This window comes from Bos indicus, chromosome 23, assembly GCF_029378745.1.
Source record: "Bos indicus isolate NIAB-ARS_2022 breed Sahiwal x Tharparkar chromosome 23, NIAB-ARS_B.indTharparkar_mat_pri_1.0, whole genome shotgun sequence".
Taxonomy (NCBI): domain Eukaryota; kingdom Metazoa; phylum Chordata; class Mammalia; order Artiodactyla; family Bovidae; genus Bos; species Bos indicus.
The window spans coordinates 42,560,336-42,586,348 of record NC_091782.1 but is presented as its reverse complement, the minus strand read 5'-3'; the positions used below and the strand labels follow the sequence as shown (position 1 = coordinate 42,586,348).

General features: G+C 44.2%; 1 protein-coding gene across 25 annotated transcripts in view; it reads right to left on the bottom strand.

The window, feature by feature from the left end:
* The window catches only part of ATXN1 (ataxin 1), a 426,916-nt gene that overhangs the window by 285,559 nt on the left and 115,344 nt on the right, over window positions 1-26,013 (bottom strand). For 24 of the 25 annotated variants that reach the window (XM_070777661.1, XM_070777663.1, XM_070777660.1 and 21 more), the window contains one exon: window positions 25,054-25,179. The gene's annotated coding sequence lies outside the window, so the exon portion shown is untranslated. Of the gene's footprint in view, window positions 1-22,016; window positions 22,180-25,053; window positions 25,180-26,013 lie in introns of all 25 variants that reach the window. The other variant, XM_070777662.1, reaches the window with a different exon arrangement.

Below are 26,013 nucleotides of genomic sequence, written 5' to 3'. Positions count from 1 at the left end.
GTGTTCCTGCTCAGAAGCCCACAATCTTTCTGGGAAGGCAAGGCAGGCATCACATGCAGAGAGTTAGTAATAGTAGGCGATTTTTCAATTTACACACACTTATTCAGCAAATATTTACTGAAGACCTACTAAATGCCAGGCATCCCGCCAGACGTTTGGGACAAAAATATGACTAAGACGTGGGCCCAGGAGAGAGACAGATGGGGTTCAGTGTAGAACCGTTTTATCATGGAGCCATCAGAACACTAGTAGGTGGTAAAATTAGCAGCTTCCCTCTCTCCAAAAAAAAAAAAACCACTGAGCACTTAAGTAATCCAGTCACTGACTGAGTGAGCATTCTGGCCATGAAAGAACAGATTTGGAATGAACATAGTGATGCTGAAGCTTGAATACTCTGACCACCTGATGTGAAGAGCCGACTCATTGGAAAAGACCCAAATGCTGGGAAAGATTTGAGGGCAGGAGGAGAAGGGGGTGACAGAGGGTGAGATGGTTGAATGGCATCACCAACTCAATGGATATCAGTTGGAACAAACTGCGGGAGATGGTGAAGGACAGGGAAGCCTGGCATGCTGCAGTCCATGGGGTCGCAAAGAGTTGAACACGATCGAGTGACTGAAAAACAACAGGGATGCCTTCTGATGCTTTCCTCTTTAGAACCAGCATTCCAGGCACACAAATGCTCCAATAATCACTGAGAGGCAAATGACCAGCCGCCCCTGATGCAAACTTGACCCCATGGAAGGACAGGAATTTGGGTTGGCACACGGACTTCCTCTTTCCTAACAGTCTTCACAAATCCCATTTTTTCTGTCTTCTCTGCAAGGCTCTAACCTCAAAGAAGGCAGAAAGTGAGTCCTGTGTGCATTTTCCCCAGCAGCTAGCAGGATGCGTGATACAGAGTGAGCAATTAAAAACATTTATGACATTAGCTGGAGAAGGAAATGGCTACCCATTTCAATACTCTTGCCTGGAGAATCCCATGGACAGAGGAGCCTGGCAGGCTATAGTCCATGGGGTCGCAAAGAGTCAGACACGACTGAATGCACAACTCAGCATGCACACATGCTCAAGAGTGTATATATGTCATCTGTTTCATCTGCTTCTTGAACCACTGAATCAACATCACCCAACATCTAAGTCCAAGATCCTCTCCCAACAAATCTTCTAACTCAAAAGGGACAGATGCCACCACTCAGCTCCTCTGGACCACACAGCATCTGGGGAAGATCAACTCCTTGAAGGAAGGTGAAGAAGAAACAAGAACAGGCTGATGAATGACTCTACATTTTGGGTGATTTTAGCATATTCCAACCAGAAGAGAACTGATCATTCTGAGCAAAGATGTTAATGAGCCCTGCAAACAGAAATTACCACAACAGAACCATAGACATCTTAATTAATTCTTCTCCTCCAGCAATATTAGCACTAATGATCACAAAGTCTTCAACAGCAGTACAAGCGAAGATAGAGATACAAACACACACTTTTGGTACAACTGCAGTACAGACACACACACAGGACTGTTCAGTATCTGTTTTTCTGAAAATTGCCTAAACACACAGGTGGGAGCAGTCCTGTTCATACTATATGATTCAAACCCCAGACACACTGTGGGTGGGTAATTTGGTGGTTTTGTTTGTTTGTTTTGTTTTCCAGCACTGAAGGCCCATCTGCCCCACCCTTTACTAAAGTCCACGAGACATCCTTGTGTTCTTATCAAAATCCTTCGTTTCTCTGAAGCTGCCTCTAATGAGGCAATAAAAAGAGAACTAATTAGTAAAACCAGATTTCAAAAACAAACAGAAAAGCAGGACAAATTTCTTAAAAATAAAACCCCAATTTTTTGAAAAGTTGATCAACGTTGCCTGCTTAGAACCTCTATAACCCTCTAGTGGAAAGAGGAATTCATTTTTTTAAGTCCTGACCATTTATTAGATATTTTTAAGGTGACAATGAGAAAGCGTCTGGGAGGGTGTCTGCCATGTTTTTCCCGTCCAATAAGCCATGGGTCTGTGGACAGAATCACGGACCTAGACTGGATCTTAGCACTCCTCTTACTGGGGCAACTTCCTTCCAACTATGGGTGTTGCAGTTCAGTTCAGTTCAGTCACTCAGACGTGGCCGATTCTTTGCAACCTCATGGACTGCAGCACACCAGGCCTCCCTGTCCATCACCAACTCCTGGAGTTTACTCAAACTCATGTCCATTGAGTTGGTGATGCCATCCAACCATCACATCCTCTGTCATCCCCTTCTCCTCCCGCCTTCAATCTTTTCCCAGCATCAGGGTCTTTTCCAATGAGTCAGTTCTTCATATCAGGTGGCCAAAGGATTGGAGTTTCAGCTTCAGCATCAGTCCTTCCAATGAATATTCAGGACTGATTTCCTTTAGGATGGACTAGTTGGATCTCCTTGCAGGCCAAGGGACTCTAAGAGTCTTCTCCAACACCACAGTTCAAAAGCATCAATTCTTCAGTGCTCAGCCAGCCTTCTTTATAGTCCAACTCTCACATCCATACATGACTACTGGAAAAACCATAGCTTTGACTAGATGGACCTTTGTTGGCAAAGTACTGTCTGTGCTTTTTAATATGCTGTCTAGGTTGGTCAATAACTTTTTTTCCAAGGAGCAAGCGTCTTTTAATGTCATGGCTGCAGTCACCATCTGCAGTGATTTTGGAGCCCAAAAAAATAAAGTCTGTCACTGTTTCCACTATTTCCCCATCTATTTGCCATGAAGTGATGGCACCAGATGCCATGATCTTAGTTTTCTGAATGTTGAGTTTTAAGCCAACTTTTTCACTCTCCTCTTTCACTTTCATCAAGAGGCTCTGGGTGTTTCACCAGGTCTTTCTCACTCATTCATTCCTTCAGTAAGCATTTGGGCCCCTCTGTATTTTGTGATGGGCTTGCTGGGCGTCAGAGCCAAACAGGAGAGAATCATATGCCCCCAGGGGGAGTTCTCCCCAGGAAAGGACACAAGTCACTCTGTTGTTGAGTTAAAGTGGTGAGGCTGACTTAAAGAAGCAGTCTTATCACGTAACAGTATACCTCACGTGTTTGTGTATGTGCTCAGTTGCTACGTCACAGCTGAGCAAAGACTCAGTGTCCAAGTATTTGCAATCCCATGGACTGTAGCCCACCAGGATCCTCTGTCCATGGAATTTTCCAGGCAAGAATACTGAAGTGGGTTGCCATTTCCTCCTCCAGGAGATCTTCCCAACTCAGATATCAAACTCACATCTCTTGCATTGCAGGCAGATTCTTTACCACTGAGCCACCAAGGAAGCCCATATCTCACATACAGATAAAGAAACTCAAGGGCCCAAGTGCGTACAGGACCGTGTGGGCCAAATGTGCACACAAACATGTGCTGAAGTGCGGAGTAGGGTGACTCACAAGGGATTCATTAGAAAAAAGCTGAGAGAAGCAGTCACTTCAATACATAAAGGTAGAGAGCCTCTCTCTCCAAGCACCATGCTGACCAGAGCATTTTATGCTCATCTGTAAATCTGCACCAGAGAAAACAAGCAGTGATCTTACCTCCTAAAAGCTGACATTAAAATAATGCATTATTTAAAATGAGCTGCTTAGGTAGTAAACTAACATTCAAGGAGTTCACGAAATTAGAAACACTAGAATAGGAAGTAAGAAGATAATGATACTTGTCAGAAGATATTAAGAAGACAAGTCAATAAAAGGGGTCTGTTCACAGAATGATTCTAAATACAAAATGGTCAGATTGATACTCAGAAATATGGCTTTTCACAGAAATAACAATAGAGAGGTTTCATTATGTAAATGGCTTATATGTCCGCCCAAAGTGCATGAAGAGGTAATTTGCATCTTTGCTAATCTGCATTTTTGTTGTCGCAGAAATGTCAAGGATTTCTCTTGCTGACTTCTGAGGGAGCCTTTCATTGGTATACCATAGCCTTTAGTTAGTTAGCGTTAGTTCAGTTGTGTCTGACTCTTTGCAACCCCATGGACTTTGCAACCCTCAGGCTCCTCTGTCTGTTGAATTTTCTAGGCAAGAATACTGGAGCGTGTAGCCACTCCCTTCTCCAGGGGAACTTCCCAACCCAGGGATCGAACCCACATCTCCTGCACTGAAGGCAGATTCCTCACTGTCTGAGCCACCAAGGAAGCCCATAGCCTTTATGACGGCAAAAAAAAAAAAAAAAAAAAAAAGACCACTGTGCTCTTAGTTGCTCTTAGATAATAACATATGCTCCTGGATGATGATGATAACTTCTGTGCTGGACACTGCTCAGTGCGGCAGAAGCAGTCATATGAAACACGATTATTATCCCAGGTTCACTGCTGAGAGATGGAAGCGGTGTGCCCAGGGTCTCGTGGTCACTAACAAATGCAGGCTGGATTTGAATTCCCGTCTCGCTCATGGACCCCCAAGCCAGGCTTCTTTCCAGTGCCCTGCATATCCAATGGTGCAAACTCTGCCGGTATCATGACCATAACACTTCAGAAGGTATACAGAAAGATGGCTACAGCTGGTCAGTCCTGGGTGCACATCTCGCGACCTGTCCCACTCGGTGGCACCCGTATTTGCCACCTGAGACCCCTGGATAATTGGTGCCATACTCTGGTCAGCTCTGGAAATGATTCAAATTACTCAGATCACATAGGGCTCACAAGTCCACATCTCACATCAGTCCAGAGTTAAAATCATCTGTCCCACATCTCCTCTGGGGGTCTAGCTGGACTTTCCATTAACATCTTAACTGGATTACTACCTCACCACTCCTCAGTCAGACTCTTGGTTTCATGATCCACATTTCATAGGACCCTCCTCTCCTTAGTTCTCAATTATTATTATGATTAAAATCAGCGCTCTGAAATCCCAAGGTGATTGACTGTAAACCTCTCTTCTCAGCCACAGACTTGCGTTAGAAAGGTCAGTCAACAATAGTTTCGTTTCAGCTACCTTGACTTATTTTCCCTATCTATCTGCTGAACAATTCTTCAGTTCTCCATCAAATAAGTAAAAACAAATGGAAACCCACTCCAGTATTCCTTCCTGGAGAATTCCATGGACAGAGGAGCCTGGTTGGCTATATATAGTCCCTGGGGTTGCAGGCTGACATGACTGAGCACACAGGACATCAGAAGGAAAGAGGAAGAGAGGAGAAGCTCTAATGCTTGAAAGAAGAGTGTGAGTTTAACTTCAGACAGCGCTGGTTTCGAGTCCTTATTCTATATCTCAGGGGGCAGCTATTAATCTGATTCCCTAACCCCGGTCTTCTCAGGTGTCTCCAGCGGTAAAGAACTCGCCCATCAATGCAGCAGATATAGGAGACACCGGCTCGAGCCCTGGTTGGGAAGATCCCCTGGAGGAGGGCGTGGCAACCCACTCCAGTATTCTTGCCTGGAGAATCCCATGGACAGAGGAGCGTGGTGGGCTGCAGTCCATGGGGTCACAAAGAGTCGGACACGACTGAAGCGACTGAGCATGAGCGTGATGAATGGTCTTCTATCATCTGTGAAACAAGCAGTAAAGCTCACCTCCTGGGGTGGGGTGGGGGTGGGGTTTGGGTTTAAATAGAGGTTGTAGGTCATGCTCCTAGGGTTGTACCCAGCAAAGGATAAAGTTCCTTCCTCTTCTGTTTTCTTTGGTTGAAAAGGAATAAGTAAGTGTTGGCTGCTCAGTCGTGTCCGACTCTGTGCAACTCCATGGACTGTAGCCTGCCAGGCTCCTCCATCCATGGGATTTCCCAGGCAAGAATACTGGAGTGGGTTGCCATTTCCTTCTCCAGGGATCGAACTCGGGTCTCCTGCATCGCAGGCAGATTCTTTACCATCTGAGCCACCAGGGAAGCCTCCGACAAGGAGTAGTTTGCCTCATTCACTCAGCCCCCCTCACTGTCTCCTTAAGGAACGCCCAGCCCCTGGCCTGTGCCCTGCAGGCTGGAAGCATCCTGGGACAGCAAGAGAGGGAGTGAGCGTCTCGTCACCCAGCCAGCGTGGCCGGCAAAATCTGCTCCTCTGTCAATACAGCCACAGGCACACATATGGCTGTGACAAGGACACATGTGGCAACATGCCTGAAAAGGCAGAAGGTAAATGCTAGTTTACACTCTTATTTCCATGAGATTAGGGGGAAGACACTGAGTCTTTGCTCTCTTGAATTTCTTCTGAGCTGAATTCCTACAGGCAAGATTTTTGTCAATGACCCAGAACTGCTTAAGCTTCCAAGAAGCCAAGCAACAAAACACAGCAAGAGCAGATAATAAAACCCGGGTAGCGGGGGTGGAGGAGGCAGTTAAGGGTCCCATTCACAGCGCTCCAAAAGGCAAGAGGGGCTTTCAGGAAAACAAAACCCAAGAGTTACCATGTCAGCACTACAGTTTCACAAACACCAGCCTCAACAGAAACCAGAAAATGGGAAACTGCTAGACAATCTGAAGTTTAAAGGAAAAGCCTATTTTTTAAAAATGGAAAATAGATGAGAACTGCCAATACCTAGGGCACTCAGTTTTAGAATATCTTCCTAGGTGGCGCTAGTGGTAAAGAATCCACCTGCCAAGGCAAGACACCTGGGTTCGATCCCTGGGTTGGGAAGATCCCCTGGAGGAGGGCATGACAATCCACTCCAGTATTCCTGCCTGGAGAATCCCATAGACAGAGGAGCCTGGCGGGCTGCAGTCCATGGGGTTGCAAGAGTCAGACACAGTTGAAGCTATTTAGCAAGCATGCACATTGACATTGAATTTCTTATTAAATGTTTTTGTTATGAAGACACACTTAACAAGAGGCATAGATAGCTTGCTAACCTGGCCACTTCATAAGATTTTCTTGTTTGATAGATTTAAGAGATTTAAGGCACAGCCATAAATCTTTTCCAAACAAGGAGGATTATAAGCAAAGTAATTAGTTCATTAATTAATTAGACAAACAAACCAGCCATTGACAAGCCTAGGGAAATTCCTTCCACTGCTTTTTTTTTTTTTTTCCTTTTTCCAGTTTAGGAGGGGAAAACCTGGGAAACAAACATGACCTACTACAGCTACAGTTCCTCATTTTATTTTTTTCCCCAAGCACCCACAAATCCAGGTCTCCCATTTGCTTCCAGGTCTTGCCCAAGTTTAAATCTCTTACCCAGTGCCGACCATCTGGAGCCCTCAGGGGGTTGCCACTGTGTCCTGCGTTTGCCCACAGATGCTGCTACACACCCCTCCCCCAGAGGCACCTGCCTGACCAGAGTGTCACAGTGGCTGCCAGGGCAAGACAGATATGTCGGAAAAGGCAAATATCTCCTGCTGTCCAGGAGGGGCTGGAGCAAGGCTCCTGAACAGCTCCAAGTGATTACAGACCTAAGACTCGAAGCTAATTAATGGAAACTGAAGTGAAGATGGTGACAGCTCAGAGCTAGAGTGTGAAGCTCATGTCATCTGGTGGAGAGAACCCAAGGAGAAATCTCCTAAGGGCAGGGCATTAAGGCTTGCACTTAATTTGCTTTGCAGACCTAACACATTTCTGTTGAAAACATGTCTTTACACCCTGGAGAGACTTCATAAGGTGCTGACCTGCTACTGATTCCGGCAATGCCTGCACCACAGCCCACAAAGTAACTCTTTGCTCACTGAATTCGGATCACCCAGCTGTCGTCATAGGGAGGGAGGTCCTTCAGTCCAACTAAACAAACCTATTTGTTGTCCAGCTTCAGGATCTCCGATCCTCACAAGCAATCATCTCCAGCATCAAATGCCCCTTTGTCCTCCACATCACACCATCAGGACTCTTTCCTCCTATAAAACACAGTTTAAACCACCCTCTCCCTTAATCCCATCTAAACGAACCCTCTCTAGCTCTCGCATCCACACAAGCAATAGACTTAGCTCTTACTTCCCACTGACATAGATGTTTCTATAGCGAAAACATTAATCCAGGGACTTCCCTGGTGGTCCACTGGTGAAGAATCCACTTGCCAATGCAGGGGACATGGGTTTGGTGCCTAGTCCAGGAACTAAGATACCACATGCTGCAGGGCAGCTAAGCCCACATACCACAACTGCTGAGCCCGTGTGTTCTACAGCCCAAAAGAAGTCACTTCAAGGAGAAGGGTGCACACCACAACTAGAAAACAGCCACAACTAGAGAAAGACTGCTCAGCAATGAAGAGCCAGCACAGCCAAAATCAATAAATAAAATTATAAACACAAACAAAACAACACAATCATCCAACTCATGCTTAATGTATAACTTTGGGCAATTTACTTCTTCTTTCCCGGCCACAGTTTTTTCACCAGCAGAAGGCAGATAACAGCAATACCTATATCAGAGAGTCGTTGTGAGAATTAAACATTTATCTTTAATGTGTGTATGTATGCAGACATACAGACTTAGGGCATGCAACGTGCTTAGCACAGTACTTTGGGTACATGGTAAGCACTCAGAAAGTGTCTATGCTTTCAACAGCATGACTGTTATTACTGTTACTCTGTCGCTCGTGCGCCCATTTGCATTGGTCTCCACCACTTGATTACTAAACTCTTGAGAAAAGGAGCTATTCTTACACACAGCCCAGAAAATGAGGACGTGACAGAAGTTCAGTAAGTGTTAACTGAACAACTAAGCAGCAGCTTGGCAAGGATTCAGGTATTTCAGACTCAACCTACACTGCTGATTACAAAAGCTCATTCCCATGTGTGAGTTTGGGCGAAAACAAGTACAATAGTATCTGACTATTTAAGGAGGACAGTGGTAAGATAAATAAATACTCCTGAATCTCCAGAGAAAGGAATTGTAAGAAGGCTTTGGAATAAGAAAAAGGATCTACGAGGGCCCCCAAACATCTCCAGAAGCATCCTGAAGATAAAGACTGAAGAAAAAGGGAGAAGGTGGCATGGAAGCCAGCCCAGCACTGCGCACAGGACAAAGCCCAGCCCCTCGTGCTGGGGGAAGGGCAAAGGGCACCTCCTGTGCAAGAGAAATACCATTCCTTGAGAGGCGTTTCCCAGGTGTAAGTTACCCCAGGTCTCATCCCTAACCCCAGCAGTATTCAGTTGTCCTGCCTGTGCAGAGAGACATCCACCTGAATTTACACAGAGAGTATTTCCACTCCATGTGCTAGATCGCCCTCTTCATTTCTGCCTGCCTGCCACCTGCTTTGCTTCCACCTGCTTCACAGAGACTTCCTCTGTGACATCTCATGTCTCTCTTAATCTTCTGATACAGAATGTCCCAGGCCAAGGCAACCTCCCAAAACTATCCAGGCTCCTACTGACCTGCCCCCTATAGAGGAGGAGACTGTTTTGGAGAGGTTAGTCATTTTCCAAAAGTCACAAAAGTAGGGGCAAGAACTGAGCCAGAACCGAGACCTGGACTCTGTGACCAGTCCCCTCCTCCCAAAGCAATCTAGTTTCCAACTCTGCAGCACCCTGCCTGCTCACTGCTTCCATTCCCAGCCCTTCCCAGACTCAGAGATTGCTAAGTCATGAAGATAAACTGTGTTGTCAAGCAGGCCACTGAAACAGGCCTCCTTGCTCTGGGAGGACTAAATATATTTGGCTGTTTCTACTCCATGGTCACCCTGCTCTGCATCACACCAACTGCCGTTCACTCGTAGCAGTCCATGACATCACATCTCCCTAAGATTTCTGACTAATAAGCAAGTTAAATGGCTAATCAATAATATCATGAACTGATTTAAAACCTTTTTTACAGACAGATTTGGGTTGGCCAAAAAGTTCATTTGGGTTTCTCCATTAAAAAAATCCAAAGAATTTTTTTGGCCAACACAATACTTAATTCTTTCTTTTTTTTTTTTTTTAAATGGGTTATATTTTGTTGGGGTCTTTTTCTCTCAGGCCATCACAATGCTAGTTCAGCAGGAAATGTCATACTTTGAATGCCAGAGGCACTAAAAAAATAATCTAAACTAAATTAGCTTTTTTACTCCTAACAACCGACTGGGAACAATAAAAGAATTCAAAGAAAGAAACGCATTTAGCACACTAGAAATCAACAGCTGCTTCTCAAATCAAAGTTACCTGGAAAAAGAAACTGCTTAGTAGGGAGAATAATTTACCTTCAACTAACCATGTCAAGCTAGGAAAAAAAACAACTTGCAAAATAGCCATTAAATTAATTTTTCTTTAGGTGGCTTGGGGATAAGAGAAGAAGGGATATAGTTCAGTTTTACTAAACTCCTAAGAAACTCTGATATACTGTACATGCTCCAGGCAAATGGCAAGCTGCGGGGAGGGAGATTCCCAGGAATCTGTGAATCATAACAGTTAGTCATCGTTCGGGAAACTTAGGAACCAGCTCCTATCAGTTAAGTGCATTATTATTTGCTAAGTGCCCAAGATATAAATTTCCCTGGAAACAATTGGTGAAGACACTACAGGCTATGCCTGGCCTCTTCACTGTCCTACTGTGTGGCCTGGCAGATTCAGGGTAATTTCATATCCTAGTATGAAGGAGAAGTGAATATATGTAATTAATATACACACAGGCACACTCATGCACACAGAACTCTGGGCTTCCCCGGTGGATCACTGGTGAAGGATCCACCTGCCAATGCAGGAGATGTGGCTTTGATCTTGCTGGGTTGGGAAGATCCCCTGGAGCAGGAAATGGAAACCAACTCCAGTATTCTTGTCTGGAAAGTTCCATGGACAGAGAAGCCTGGCTGGCTGCAGTTTCTGGGGTCGCAAAGAGTCTGATACAACTGATCACATGCACACAGACAGGCACGTGTATACATATTCCTAATCAGAGGTGGATCCAGTGTTTGGGGTCTGAAGCTGATAAAGTTAGATAAGGGACAGAGCAGTGAATAGGGACAGGAGTGGGTCCTTAAACAAAGAGTTCACAAAATTATCTGCATAAAATTCGACACTGGGCCTTAGAAGGGATCTGTGCAAGTGAGAGGCTATGAAGTTGAAGTGGCATTAGCCTGCAGATGGCTGTGCCTGGTCTGTAACACACTCACGTGTATTTGAGCAACTCAGGGTGGGGATGCCTGTCAGAGGCCAAGATCTACATAGTTCACTACAGCCCTCTTGAGCATCAAGTGTATCGTAAATACTTTAGCACACATTTTTGCTGAGTTCAGGTGGCCACGGGAAAAATGTTTACACAGTGTGTTTTAGACAAGCTGCTAAGTGAATTCCAGTATGCAGCTTTACTACCGTGGCAGGAAAACCTGCCATCCACAGTAATGGATTAGGCAGCTATGCCTACAGTCTGGAAACTCACCTAAAGGTACCTGAGAGAGCACCTTGGACCAGAGTCACCGTGTAGCTAAACACAGAGGTTACAATTACATGTGGACAACGTGGGTTGGAACGGCGCCCCTGAAGTCAACGAGCTTAGGTTGGGGCTCAAGTGAAGCTGGGAAAAGGACAGTTTACAATACATGGTGTTTGCCACCGCCCCGCACTGGGAACCAGGGCAGGGAGAGTCCTCTATTGCATCTTATTTATGGCTGGAGAAAATGAGAACAGAGAAAAACTCTGAGCACCTCAACATGAAATCAATCCATAGAGCTCTTTTTCACCATAAGAAAAACATGTACCCTGAAAGAAGATTCGAGAATCACAGGCTTCTGGGATTTGAGGCAAATGTCCACCTTAGGCCAGCAGAAGGTCATTCCTGTTCCATTAACTTTCAGGAAGTAGATTAGCCCCTTCCGGGCTTTCTTTATTCAGGCTCTCAGAGCTCCAGGGTGCCAGTGGAGTGTCGCTGAGATCAGCAGTGGTGGCTAGAATAGAAATCTGAAAATAACACAATCGCTCCGCCACGCCAACTCACTACTTTTAATTGCGGCTCATTAAAGATGTAAATAGAAGAAGAATTATGTTCACCTCTACTACAATCTCATCGCTGCAGTAAAATGACACTGCTTCTGCCTCTATGCAAAAAGGAATGCTTCTACTTTGCGTAATTATCACCGCAAGTGGAAGGCAATGATTCACCAATTTTCCAACAGCAGTGTGATTCACATGTTTCTGCTTGTTGTTTGACAGAGGCAGGTAGACAGAATGATTCATTTAAAAATCGCCCAAAAGAAGAAGAAAAGGCACGTCCGTCAAAAGATGGAATCTAAAAAATTCTGAACTCTTCTTAGTAGGTACTACAGAAATGCAAGCCTGCTTGAGGAAATTCTGCAAAGAATTTAAGCCAAAAGGGGGCTAAAACCAAAGCGAGGAAGAATCAAGAGGGAATGTGAAACTAACTACCCAACAGGAATCAGAATTTTGTCTTAGAAATGTTATTTTCTGCTGTGGCTCAGATCATGAACTCCTTATTGCCAAATTCAGACTTAAATTGAAGAAAGTAGGGAAAACCACTAGACCGTTCAGGTACGACCTAAATCAAATCCCTTATGATTATACAGTGGAAGTGAGAAATAGATTTAAGGGACTAGATCTGATAGATAGAGCGCCTGATGAACTATGGACTGAGGTTAGTGACAATGTACAGGAGACAGGGATCAAGACCATCCCCATGGAAAAGAAATGCAAAAAAGCAAAATGGCTGTGTGGGGAGGCCTTACAAATAGCTGTGAGAAGAAGAGAAGCGAAAAGCAAAGGAGAAAAGGAAAGATATAAGCATCTGAATGCAGAGTTCCAAAGAATAGCAAGAAGAGATAAGAAAGCCTTCCTCAGTGATCAATGCAAAGAAATAGAGGGAAACAACAGAATGGTAAAGACTAGAGATCTCTTCAAGAAAATTAGAGATACCAAGGGAACATTTCATGCAAAGATGGGTTCAATAAAGGATAGAAATGGTATGGACCTAACAGAAGCAGAATATATTAAGAAGAGGTGGCAAGAATACACAGAAGAACTGTACAAAAAACATCTTTAGGACCAAGATAATCATGATGGTGTAATCACTCACCTAGAGCCAGACATCCTGGAATGTGAAGTCAAGTGGGCCTTAGAAAGCATCACTACGAACAAAGCTAGTGGAGGTGATAGAATTCCGGTTGAGCTCTTTCAAATCCTGGAAGATGATGCTGTGAAAGTGTTGCATGCAATATGCCAGCAAATTTGGAAAACTCAGCAGTGGCCACAGGACTGGAAAAGGTCCATTTTCATTCCAATCCCAAAGAAAGGCAATGCCAAAGAATGCTCAAACTACCACACAATTGCACTCATCTCACATGCTAGTAAAGTAATGCTCAACATTCTCCAAGCCAGGCTTCAGCAATATGTGGACTGTGAACTTCCAGATGTTCAAGCTGGTCTTAGGAAAGGCAGAGGAACCAGAGATCAAATTGCCAACATCCACTGGATCATGGAAAAAGCAAGAGAGTTCCAGAAGAGCATCTATTTCTGCTTTATTGACTATGCCAAAGCCTTTGACTGTGTGGATCACAATAAACTGTGGAAAATTCTGAAAGAGATGGGAATACCAGACCACCTGATCTGCCTCTTGAGAAATTTGTATGCAGGTCAGGAAGCAACAGTTAGAACTGGACATGGAACAACAGACTGGTTCCAAATAGGAAAAGGAGTACATCCAGGCTGTATATTGTCACCCTGCTTATTTAACTTCTACGCAGAGTACATGAGAAACGCTGGGCTGGAAGAAGCACAAGCTGGAATCAAGATTGCCGGGAAAAATATCAATAACCTCCGATATGCAGATGACACCACCCTTATGGCAGAAAGTGAAGAGGAACTCAAAAGCCTCTTGATGAAAGTGAAAGAGGAGAGTGAAAAAGTTGGCTTAAAACTTAACATTCAGAAAACTAAGATCATGGCATCCGGTCCCATCACTTCATGGGAAATAGATGGGGAAACAGTGGAAACAGTGTCAGACTTTATTTTTGGGGGGCTCCAAAATCACTGTAGATGGTGATTGCAGCCATGAAATTAAAAGACGCTTACTCCTTGGAAGGAAAGTTATGACCAACCTAGATAGCATATTCAAAAGCAGAGACATTACTTTGCCAACAAAGCTTCATCTAGTCAAGGCTACGGTTTTTCCAGTGGTCATGTATGGATGTGAGAGTTGGACTGTGAAGAAAGCTGAGCGCCGAAGAATTGATGCTTTTGAACTGTGGTGTTGGAGAAGACTCTTGAGAGTCCCTTGGACTGCAAGGAGATCCAACCAGTCCATTCTAAAGGAGATCAGTCCTGGGTATTCACTGGAAGGAATGATGCTAAAGCTGAAACTCCAGTACTTTGGCCACCTCATCCGAAGAGTTGATTCATTGGAAAAGACTCTGATGCTGGGAGAGATTGGGGGCAGGAGGAGAATGAGAACAGAGGATGAGATGGCTGGATGGCATCACCAACTTGATGGACGTGAGTTTGAGTGAACTCCGGGAGTTGGTGATGGACAGGGAGGCCTGGCGTGCTGCGATTCATGGGATCGTAAAGAGTCGGACACAACTGAGCAAATGAACTGAACTGAACTAATGAGAAAAACAGTTTCCCGTATCTTCTTTTACCCATATTCTCATAGGACCTAGTTTGTGAAATTAGAATGAGAATTATATCTTGTGGATGATTATTGATACAATATAATAGTGAAAACAAATACACAGAAAAGTATGCTTGAAATATTGTGTTAAAAATTAACCTAAGGGCCAGACACAAAAGGACAAATATCATATGATTCCAGGTAGAAGTGGTACCCAAAGTCGGCCAACTCAGAGGCAGAATGTAGAGTAGAGGGCACTAGGACCTGGGAGAGGAAGGAACAGGGAGTTCGTGGTTAATAGGTACAGAGTTTCTTTTTGGGAAGAGCTCTGGAAATGAACAGTGCTGATGGCTGCACAATATTGTGAATGTACTTAATACCACTGCATTGTTACACTTAAAATTGGTTAAAGTGGCCAATTTTATGTTACATATACTTACTGCAATTAAATGTATATATGTGTGTGTGTGTGTGCACTAAGCTGCTTCAGTCGTGTCCAACTCTGTGCAACGCTATGGACTGTAGCCAGGCTCCTCTGTCCACGGGATTCTGCAGGCATGAATACTGGAATGGGTTGCCATGCCCTCCTCCAGGGATCTTCCCAACCCAGGAATCAAACCCACCTTTCTTAACTCTCTCTTGCATGGCAGATGGGTTCTTTACCATGACTGCCACCCGGGAAGCCCCTTATATCTATATCTATATCTATATATAGTATATTTAAGCATAAAATTCAGGACACATGTGGGATTGATGGCTGGGCTCCCAGGAGACAGTGCTGTTGGTTCCCTGACTCTCTCACGTGGATGAGGGCAGGACAGGCAAGGGAAGGGATGAGGCCAGTGTGGATACTCACCAGGAAACGGAGAAACGTCTACTCCTGCAAAGAAGGGGACAGCCACAGCTGAGCTAAGCCTCTGAACATCGGCACCGGCACGGAAGCTAAGCATTCAGAAGTCCTGATTTAAATGCATTAAGCAGATCTGATCTTTTGCAGGCTCTTACTCAATTTCATAGAGCAGAAAAGCACTCCAAAATTTGTCAAGTTAATAAATACGGATTTGGGTTGAATTTGCACAATATGCGCTTGTAGGTTCACTGGCCATGACCTTTGATGATCAGAATTGAACTTCCCCTTTCACTAAATGTCACTCCAAGTTTCAGACAGATTTGGAAGCGAATGCCGCTCTGTGCCCATTACTAAGTGTTTTTTAGTATCATAAATTTGGTTTCAATCAGGCAGAAGAAACAAAGCATTTAGCGTTCCTGCAATGTACTCACTCTCAAACTCTATTTTACAATGGAGAGCAAGTTCTGTCTACATGACCGCCCAACACAGGGCACAAGGCCCTTACACAAGTGGCTAATTTGATGACCTCCCAGAAATGGCCACCTGCCAGCAGTATCGTTGAAAAAGGATGCTGGTCCTGAAGACAGTTGAAAATAATCCCTTTCTCATCAACTCCAACCAAGTAGCTTAGGTCCTTGGAGGGCTCTAGTTTCTCTCAAAGCAGCAGAGTGCAAGCCAAGTGCCCTTAAACCAGTGGAAGAAACCACGCGAGTGGAGATTGGAAATCAGAAGTGTTCGAAAGAGGTAGGGGGTGATGGCAGGGTACAGGCAGGGGTTCGGGGAGAGACCAGGGTTGGAATCCTAGCTTTATTCCTATAAGCCCATGTGATACCCTTCAACACCAATAACCTCATCCTTTATAATAACATATCATTTGAATGTAAAAGTCACACCATTGTCCTTCATTGTGTGTGTGTGTGTGTGTGTGTGTGTGAGGATCAGATGAGATGAAATAGGTACACACACAAAGAAATTGATATATAAAGTATTCTTAAATTAATTTTCTCCTTAAAGGGGAAAATGTACAAAATGTGTCTCCCAGGTTTTGCTGAGGAAGCTTTTAAAGAGAGTCAACCAGTATTTATGGAATACCCACCATTTTAAAGTGTTAGTGCTATTGCTCACAAGCAACACAGGGAGATGTAAATTATGTCTTTAATTTTGAGAAAATTCGAGTCTAACAGCAGATAAGTAAATCTCGGCTAAGTCTGATCACAACCCTCTCCCATCCCCAAACCTTCAGTGGCTCTCCACCACTTCAGAAAATATTCTGACCTTAATATGAGAGTAATTCAATAGTTCATCTGTAAAATGGGGATACCTATGTTGCAGGGAATTGCAATCAGAGCTAATTTATATAAAGCACCAATTGCACAGGCTGGTGTAAGGTGGCTATGCAGTCAGTAATTCACATTAATTAGTATCATCATCATCATTATTAAATCAGTCTCCTTCCTCCCAAGCTCTCATTATTCCACCTCACACACCTTACCCTGGACCCAAACCAGTCCCTGGGGTTCCTTCGGCACCCAATGCCCGTCCCTTCTCACCTCTGCCACGTGGGATCCTAGCTCGTTTCCATGCTGGGCTCAGAACGCCTTCTCCAGATCGTCACCGCCAGCAAGGAGACCAAGCCTCTCACTTCTCTGTTTTCTCACAGCATTTCCTCACCTTCCCTAACTGAACTCACTCATAGTTTCCCCCTCCATAACTGACTGTAAATTCATAAACTCAGTTTGAAGGAAGGCAAAGGTTGGAAAAGTTTGATTACCAAATGAGGACCAGTCCAACTGAATACCATGATAGTAACATGATAACATTGTTGTTGAGTCACTAAGTCATCTCCAACTCTTTGTGACCCCGTGGACTGTAGCCCTCCAGGCCACTCTGTCCATGGAATTCTCCAGGCAAGAAGACTGAAGAGGGTTGCCATTTCCTTCTCCAGGATATGTTCCCCACCCAGGGATCGAACCTGCATCTCCTGCATTGGCAAGCAGATTCTGTACCACTGAGCCACCAACGAAGCCTGGCAGGACAATAACAGCTAACATTTTGTTACAGCTTTAACTTTTCATTTCATTCTCACAAGTGATAGATGCTGCTTAATTTCTCCTAGTCCATGGATGGAAGAACCAAGACCCAAGAAGGTTAAGTAACTTGGTAAACATGACAGAGCTAGTTAGGGGCAGGTTTGCATTCAGACTCGGGAAGTTTGCCTCAAGAACCTATGCTCTTATGCTGAGTGACATTGTTTTCCAATAGCATTATAGCAATTTATTATGTCCTATTTTAAAAAACCTCTAAGGACCATAATCAGTTCTCTCAGGGCTGGGTTTTAAAACTTTAGATCCATCAAGGTGTCCTATTCTGCATTCAGATCCTTAAAGTCTCAGGAAAGGACTTCCTAATTGGGCTCCTCTAGCTTGCAGACTCCTCTGCGTGCACTCACCAACACTAAACAGCCTCCAGGAACTACAGGCATAGGATCAGCCCATGGACCCACATACGTGGTCTGCAGAGGGCAGTTCAAGATAAGCACCTACTACCCCGAGTAGCATCTGAAGCTGTAATGAAACTTACAGATGTCTATTGCCTGCTGGAGGTTTTGTCATGAGGTAGTTAGGATGCTTTCGAGGACTGGCTCTCACAAAAGGGCAATTCGACAGTCAGTACCTCCTGCTAAATGAACTGGAGCAGTCACCGGGCAAGGCCGCAGCCCCGCGGACAGTGCAGCAGAGGATAACTAACAGTGTGCATTCATCCACCTAAGCCCTGGTCTATTTCTTAACGCATCTTCTAGAGAGCCGAAGGGTCTGGCTTTCACATGAACGCGAGGCACAGGACAGGAAAAGAGGAAAATTCAGCAAAGGTTCTTCACTGTGGCAAGCCAAGATCAACTCACATGCAAGGCTGAGAAGCGATGTGGTATTTAACGCATCTCATCAGTAGTCAGTGTTGTTGACTGGCCAATTTCTTAAAATCTGCTCATCTAACGATGGCTCAACTTTTGGCGTAATTTTATACACAAGAAAACTGAAAGCTGGGTAAGAATAGCATGCAAAGGAAAAAAAAAAAACTGGCAAACCTCAGTCTTGCTGAAGAACTCGTTAATTCTAATAGTTTGTCTCTAGATCCTCTTGGACTTTTATGTAGACAGCTATATCACTTATTCAATATTAATAAAAATATTTTGGTTCCTTTTTTTAAAAAAAACCTGGCAAACCTCAAATTGAAATTCTCTATTCCCAGCTTACTGACTCTAACTAAAACATTAATAGGAAAAATGATATGTTATAAAATAATATACAGTATTAAACATTCTTACCCCGATGACAAAATATTCTTTAAAAAATGTGTAACGTGCCTCACACATTCATCTCCAACAAATCCCATTCTGAATTCCTTGCAAACAAGTGCCAATGATGATGTTTTTAGTGGCATTTTTAACACGTGACACTAAAAAAACCATCCTACTCCCCCATTTGAAAAGGAAATTTTGAGGATGCCAAATTAATTTTGAAGATGACTTTTCATTCTATTTAAGCCAAGATATTTTTTTCTCCTTTGATATTTTAACCAAATAGAATTCTTAGAAATGAAAAAATAGTAACAAGTATATTTCCAGAGCAGAATAGCCTTTCAGAATCAAAAACGTTACATCAATGCTTTCCTGCTATCCACTCTTGACTTTTTAAATTCCCTTAGGAAAAAATACCACCTATTCATACTACGTTGCCAGCACTGGATGTGTTATTTCTTTGGATTTATGATTTGGCTGATATGATTTTTCATGACATAATACAGTGGTTTTTTTTTTTTAAAGCAATTTCTAGTAACTTCACTGATATGGCTACTGAGAAGCTGACATGATCCTCCCTGATGTTAGAATTTTCAAATACCAAAGATCCACCCTATTTCTTTAGTGAAAATGGTCTGATGCTGAATCCAACAACTTTTGTAAAAACTATTTAACCAAAACATTTCCTTTATATCATTTCTATAACAAGGTAATTAGCACTGAGCTTATCTGAAAAATGTTACATCTCCCCTGAAGGATTACTTGTATATTCATAAATGAATTCTTTCCTTTCTTCTCACCTTCCATAAATACGTACGGAGCTAAATTATGTGGCGGAATGGGCTTAATACTTGCAATACAAGGTTTAAAATAAACCAATCTCTGCCGTCATGAGCCACCCACAGAGATAACTTTGTAAACAAAGAATTGCAGTACATAGAGCAGGAAAAGGGGACATTTCTATTTGGCCTCAATGAAAGAGGAGTCCACTGGGTACAGAAACAGAATCTCACACCAAAGAATCAACGTGAAGAAAGGCATGACTATTAAAATACACAGTATGTTCAGAGTAGAAGGAAGTGTGTGGAGAGATGCGAGGGGTGGCAGATGAGGTTTAAACACTAAGCTGATAACGAGTTCCTAGGGGGTCTTAAATATCATGCGACGAAATTCACTTAATCTCATAGGGAAGAAAAAAGCTAATGAAAACGCTTTAAATTTTTCCTTGCATTTCATCCTACTCATTCATTACTATGAAAAATACCAAGAGAAATATTTTTTAAAAAAGAAGTACCGATCACTCTCACGCTGCAAACATCTTTCCTGTTTGCTTTATTCACGTCTACTCTTTGCTGACAGGCACCCATTCCCATCATGACTTTGTGACCAATACGTGTATGCAATTTTGAATTATGAATTTTACACTTAACATTGTATTAGAAACAGTCTTCTGTACTTCCACACACTGTCAAGGGTTTTCAGGAATAATTCAATCAGATCCTTTTCTTTAAGAAGGTAATTTTCAAAATAGTAGGATGAATGGGATAGAGAAAGGAAAGACTGGAGGCAAGAATACTCTTTGGGGGCTCTCCCGGTGGTCCAGTGGTTAAGAATCCGCCTTGCCATGCAAGGGACATTGGTTTAATCCCTGGTCTGGGAAGATCCCACATGCTATGGAGCGACTAGGCCCACCCACCCCAACTCCTGAGTCCACACGCTGCAACTACCGAAGCCTGAGTGCCTAGAGCCTGTGCTGCAGCACAAGAAAAGCCACTGCAATAAGTCCATGCATGGCAACCAGAGAGTAGCCCCTGCTCACAGCAACTGGAGAAAGTCCATGCACAGCAACAAAGACCCAGCACAGCTAAAAAGTAAAATAAACCTTAAAAAAAAAAAAAAGGCAGACTACTCTTTGGAAGTGGCTGCCCTGGTCCAGGCAAGTGATGCTAACAGCCTGAAAGAGAACTTGGGTGAGGAAAGGAGAAGAGTGGATAGTCTGAAATCTATTTAAGAGGCAAAAACTACATGTGGTCAAGAGATGACATACAGGAAGAGGAGGAGGTGACCAGCCTCGGTGACTAGCTGGCTGGTGACCTTGTTTCTCTAAACAAGGAACCCATAAAGGGAGACAGGAGAGTGAAGGTACACGTTTAGCCTCAAGGTGAAGACACCTTTGGAATATTCAAATCAGAGCCATCTGGGAGGAAGTCAGAAGCCAGTGACCTTAAACTCTGCGGAGAAAGGGGAACAGTGTTAGTCATTTGAGCGGAGCTGATAATGATGCCACGAAGCAGTGAAGCCTTCAGGGCGCGCGTGTGCAGGAACCAACATGGGTGAGTTTCAGTTTTCACTCCAACAGTGTGCAAACGCGGCTGTTAATTCTAACTTCTTTTGAGGCAGAGCAAACACCTCCCTTCAAAGCTCTCAAACTGTCACCAAGGAAGGGTACCTTTCACGGCAATCAATGTGGGCTTTGATGACGCCTATTACAAGACAATTCACTGCGTTTCCTGAACTGGTGTGGTTTCACTCACAGTTAGACCAAACCACACAGCCGCTCTGAAGGGCTGATGTAATTATTAGCCCGTGATGGTATCAGGAGAAGAGCGAGCTGTAACACATCTCACCCAAGGCATGCTTGGTGCTGCTTTACCGCCCAGCGTCTCAGGGACGTGGAAGGTAACTAACTCCTCTGAACTAGAATGTATTCGGAGAGCTCTCCGACCATAGTCTTCAAGGAGGCTGCTGAGCTTGCTCTTTTCTTCCATCGGCTTTCCAGAAGCAGGGCCTAGGTGGCCATTCAGAACCCCTGCAATTCTCAAGGCTGCCTGTGCTAAACAGCACAAGTGACATAGTTTCTAACTAGACAGATCTCCTTTAAAAGCAGTTTTTTCTCTTTTCAAACTGTGGACAGCTACTTAAAAGGAAATATTCCAGGCACCGCTAAAGACCTCCCAAACAGCAATGCCAGCACCTGGTATTTCGTGAAAATCACACACTTTATCATTTCTTTAATTTTCTCCCCGGTTATTGCTTAAAGCCTTTAACAAAGGCTCGAAGATGCTTATATCGGTAACTTATATCTGGAAGAAGTCACACAGAGGAAAATCGAGTCAATTCTCCACGAAGCACATATTAAAAAGCCTCTTTTGCCCTTAACACCGCTTTGGAAACCCATGCGTTTCTTTCCTTCCCTTAGCTGAGAATCTGATAAAAAGCCCCATCTACTCTGGTCCACTCTCTGCTTACCAAACCCCCAGCAGATGAGGTTAGGTGGAGACCAGGAAGAAGATGCTTTCCTGTCACCAGGCTCAAATGTGCTCTTAACACAAGCTTAATTCAGCTTTGGCGCAACTGTGCTAAGAAAAAAACAGAGACAAAGCAAGAGTCAAAAGAAAGGCTGCAGAAAGCGTCTGGTGCCGTGGTTATCCCGGCAGCTAATGAATTTCCTGATTCCCCTACTTGTTCCCTCCTCGGCCAGCCAGGCTTCTGCGAGTCCTTCGGTTTAGTTTTTGGCTTGAACTAGCTGTCAGGTGTTCTGCCGGTTGTGGATCCTCCAGCAAAGCCCTTCGGGAGACGCACCAGAAGCAAACACCACATCTCTTCTGGATCATCCAAGGCCGGGCTGGATGTGGAAGAGGGAAGGAGAGGGCCAAGCATCACCATTGCCATCTGTCAACGTGAGAGTCAGATCCTGAATCTGCCACCACCACTGCGGGGGCTTTGACGCGTGTCCACTGCAGCTCAGCTTTTTCCCTTCCAGCAATGGGACCACTCTCCTGCCACCCAAATGGACAACCTGCGAGGCTAACAGCTGAAAGTAACAGCATTAAACGAACGGCCACAGGCAGCCAAGGAGGCCCTGGGAGCCAAGGATACAGCATCCAAATCACCACAGCACCGCGCCATCCTCCCATCCTTCCCCCCGTGGGCTCCATCGAGTCCTGCGCCCACAGCTAATGTTTCTGCTCTGCTAGACGTGGGCTTAGGGCTCCTGCCATTACCAGGGAACAGTCAAGAGTCAATGGTAACACAGCAAGAGACATAACCAGAAGGTTTCTAAAGGAGCCGCTGACCTAGGGGAACATTTCACACATTTAGATACAAAAAGGGGTTTCTCAGGGGTTCAGAGAATACGCTGACTCCACATCCTGATAAGGTCGGGAGATAGAAGAGCGATTGTAACCCTCATGGTTTGACACTGCTCAGATCAACAAGGAAGTATTTCCTGGGCACATTAAATTGTGCTCAGATCTGGACCCTCTGCTGTGGGCAAGGAGACCAAGAAGAGGATGAAGAAGTAGCCTCAGAGAGTTACTCGCACACCTCAGTGCGGAAGAGCTCTCTGTGAGGAGTTTCCTGGGCTTAGCACCCTCAGAAATTGTGACTCATCGAGCCCAGTGTTGCTAAATCTGCAGCTTTAATACACACGTCCCAGCGATTCTGCTGGAGGGGGTGCTGGGCTTGGACCACCTTTGAGAACCACAGGGCTATGACCTGATTCCTGTCCTCAAGTCTACAATGCACAAAGTGGTGCACAGCCAAGGATTTTTAAATTTTTTTTTTTTTAAGATGCAGGCTGTCATTGGTACAGGAGTTCATAAGGAGAAGCCAGTCGTTAGGTCCTGAGGATTCAGGGCAGACTTTGTGAGTGTGAGCCAGGCTTGGCGGTCAGGAAGGACTTCGATAGAAAGAGACAGCCCCATGCAATCATCTTAAACCAATCTCTCTGTTCAGAACAAGGCATAACAGAAGATGGAGACGGGGCTACAAGGCCACCACTGAACAGGTAGAGAGGCTTTGTACATCGACTGCAGGGAGGAGATGGTCACCAGGAAAATCATAAAACTGGCATCTCCAGATAACACTGTGTTTGCATTTTTTCATTCTGCCACATTCGTGTGGTTTCCTGCACTTCATAATTTAACATTTGTAAGAGGAAAAAAAAAATGCTGTTATGAAACCCAAATAATGCACCACTCTGAGGCTGACAGCGAGCCAGCTGCTAACAAGAGTGACATGTGAACATCATTTAACGTGTCATTCACAGCTCTGCTTCAGAATAAGGGATACTGAGTAAGAAAGAGAAATCATAAATTCCATTCAACGTGAAACAAAGTTTGGGGCTCTGAGGGGTTAAAGGGCTGGCAGAAAACCCATGACACAGCGACAGCGGGCACAGAGAAAGAAGAAGTTAGATCCCCAAGAGAAAAATAGAGGACAAGAATTCAAAAGCAACCTATCTCGTTTATTCTAATGTTATATTCATAGAGCACTACGCCATGTTTTCTTTAATGCTGCAAGGGAATAAATCACGAGCCGGAACTGCAAAGCCTGCTTGTCCAAAGGGCTGTGTCACCAAACAGAAGGAAGGAGCAACCCCAGGTGCCTGCACCCTTTTCTTCACAGCGGTTAGTCCAGTGAGCCCCCTGCCAATGATGACTTGCCAAGGGCACACCATAAATTCAGAGAAGCAAGAATCAAAAGGTATAATTATTTCATTAACTTCATTAGAATGAACTGTGGAATTTCACATTTGCAAGCCACCCTGGACATCCTCAAGACGGTGGTGTTTTTACAGGTGACTCATTCCAAGAGGGTGGATAAGTTGTCCAAGGTCAAGATATGTGAGCAGAACTGGGCTTCCATCTGAGGCCTTTGTTTCCAAGAAATACACTGAAGCAGGCTGATAAAACTTCCTTGGAAGTCCACATTATTTTGGTGTTGAGTTTGGAATTTATTATTTATTTATAGCTTGGCACATTTGCATTCCACCCCTCTCCCCTCTCAAACCAAGACTGTTGTTCCAGGACACCATGGTTAGTTAAAAGGTTCACAATAGGGACTTCCCTGGTTGCTCAGTGGTTAAGAATCCACTTTCCATGCAGGGGATGCAGACTTGATCCCTGGTCAGAGGACTAAGATGCCACATGCCGCTAGAGCAACTAAGTCCTTGTGCTACAACTACTGAGCCAACGCAAGACACTGCACAACACAACAAGGACCCCACATGCCACAACTAAGACCGATGCAGCCAAATAAATAAATGAATAAATATTTTTTAAAAAGGTTCACAATAGATCCTGTTGAATAGGCTCTGGAAACTCGCAGTGCCTCTCACCTTGCTCATCCCAATACTTCACTTAAAGGATAACAAATGTGCCCCTAGACTGAATCTACTGTCTCTCATGTGATTAACCCAATATTCTCTCCACTGAAATGCAATACACGGAAGATGAAGTTTGTTGCCTAGGTGTTTAGTTCAGTTCTTTCTAGTCTTTCCTAACCACCAATGCATTCTGCTCAAATCCTACTCTTCTGCAAATTTCAGAAATGAACACGCTAAGTCACTTTCATTGTTCTTTCAGCTCTCCAGCACTTGATCAACATTTCCTCAACATCCTGTTGCTTGGGTTGAATAAGATGTCCTGGGACACCAAACCAACGATGATGGATGAAATTTACAGCTGATGGATGCCAAGCCCTTCAGATGACTTACCCAAGACCATTTGTGTTTCAGGATCGTTCGTGCAGGCTGAGGTCTCCTCCTCCTCTCTTGTTCATGGTCTGTAGCAGCACTGCTTGGGAGGCCTCGACATAAGCTCTTTCATTTTGCTCCAGACTGCTGCAGTAAAACAAAACACAACACCAAGTCAGAATGAAAAATAAATGCCACTTCAAGCAGTTCGTTGATATTCAGGGGGAAATCCCTGGCCTTTCTCAGATGTATATTTTATAACCTCAAACAAGCATGTTAATTACCAGAACGAATCTATCACACAACTGATCTCCATATGGTACTTTGAAATGCCGGTGATGGGGAGGGGAGGGGAGTACAAAAAAAGACAACAAAACCCCTACTAGATAGGTGCTGCATCTCAGGACACTTACCGCTGATACTGCGCTTGCAAGATTTCAAGTTTACTAACTGAAATAAGAAATTAAAGAAGAATTCATGATGTTGAAACAGAGATGCTGACGTGCAGTTCTCGAGGGCAGAAAGTGGAGAAAGTTATGTTTTGAATTAAAATTCATCTGATTCTGCCCATGAAAGACTCAAATTGAAGGAGCTAATATTAGTAGTTTTCAACGAAGGATTACTAGGATTGAACAGAAATGGCAAAGTGTGAGAGAGAGGACATTTTCCATTTTGCGCTCCAAACAGGTAATTGATGGGCTTTCGTTCTGACTTGGTCTATCTTGATAAATAACCTTCTCCACCCAAGCTGGAAAGCGGCATTTACTTCACACACTGAATATGTAATGAATGGGTAAAATATGCATGCCTCTTAACCCCCACTCAGAGCAGCTGATAAAGCCCACACATTAGAACTGTGTGTGACAAGTCGCTCTGAAAAGTTCTCCACTGGGCTGTGAGCTTCCAAGGCTCACTGCTCACAGGGTGCTGTTCGGGCTTCTTCGGATGCTTAGTCAAACCACCACACCACCCCCTACCCCC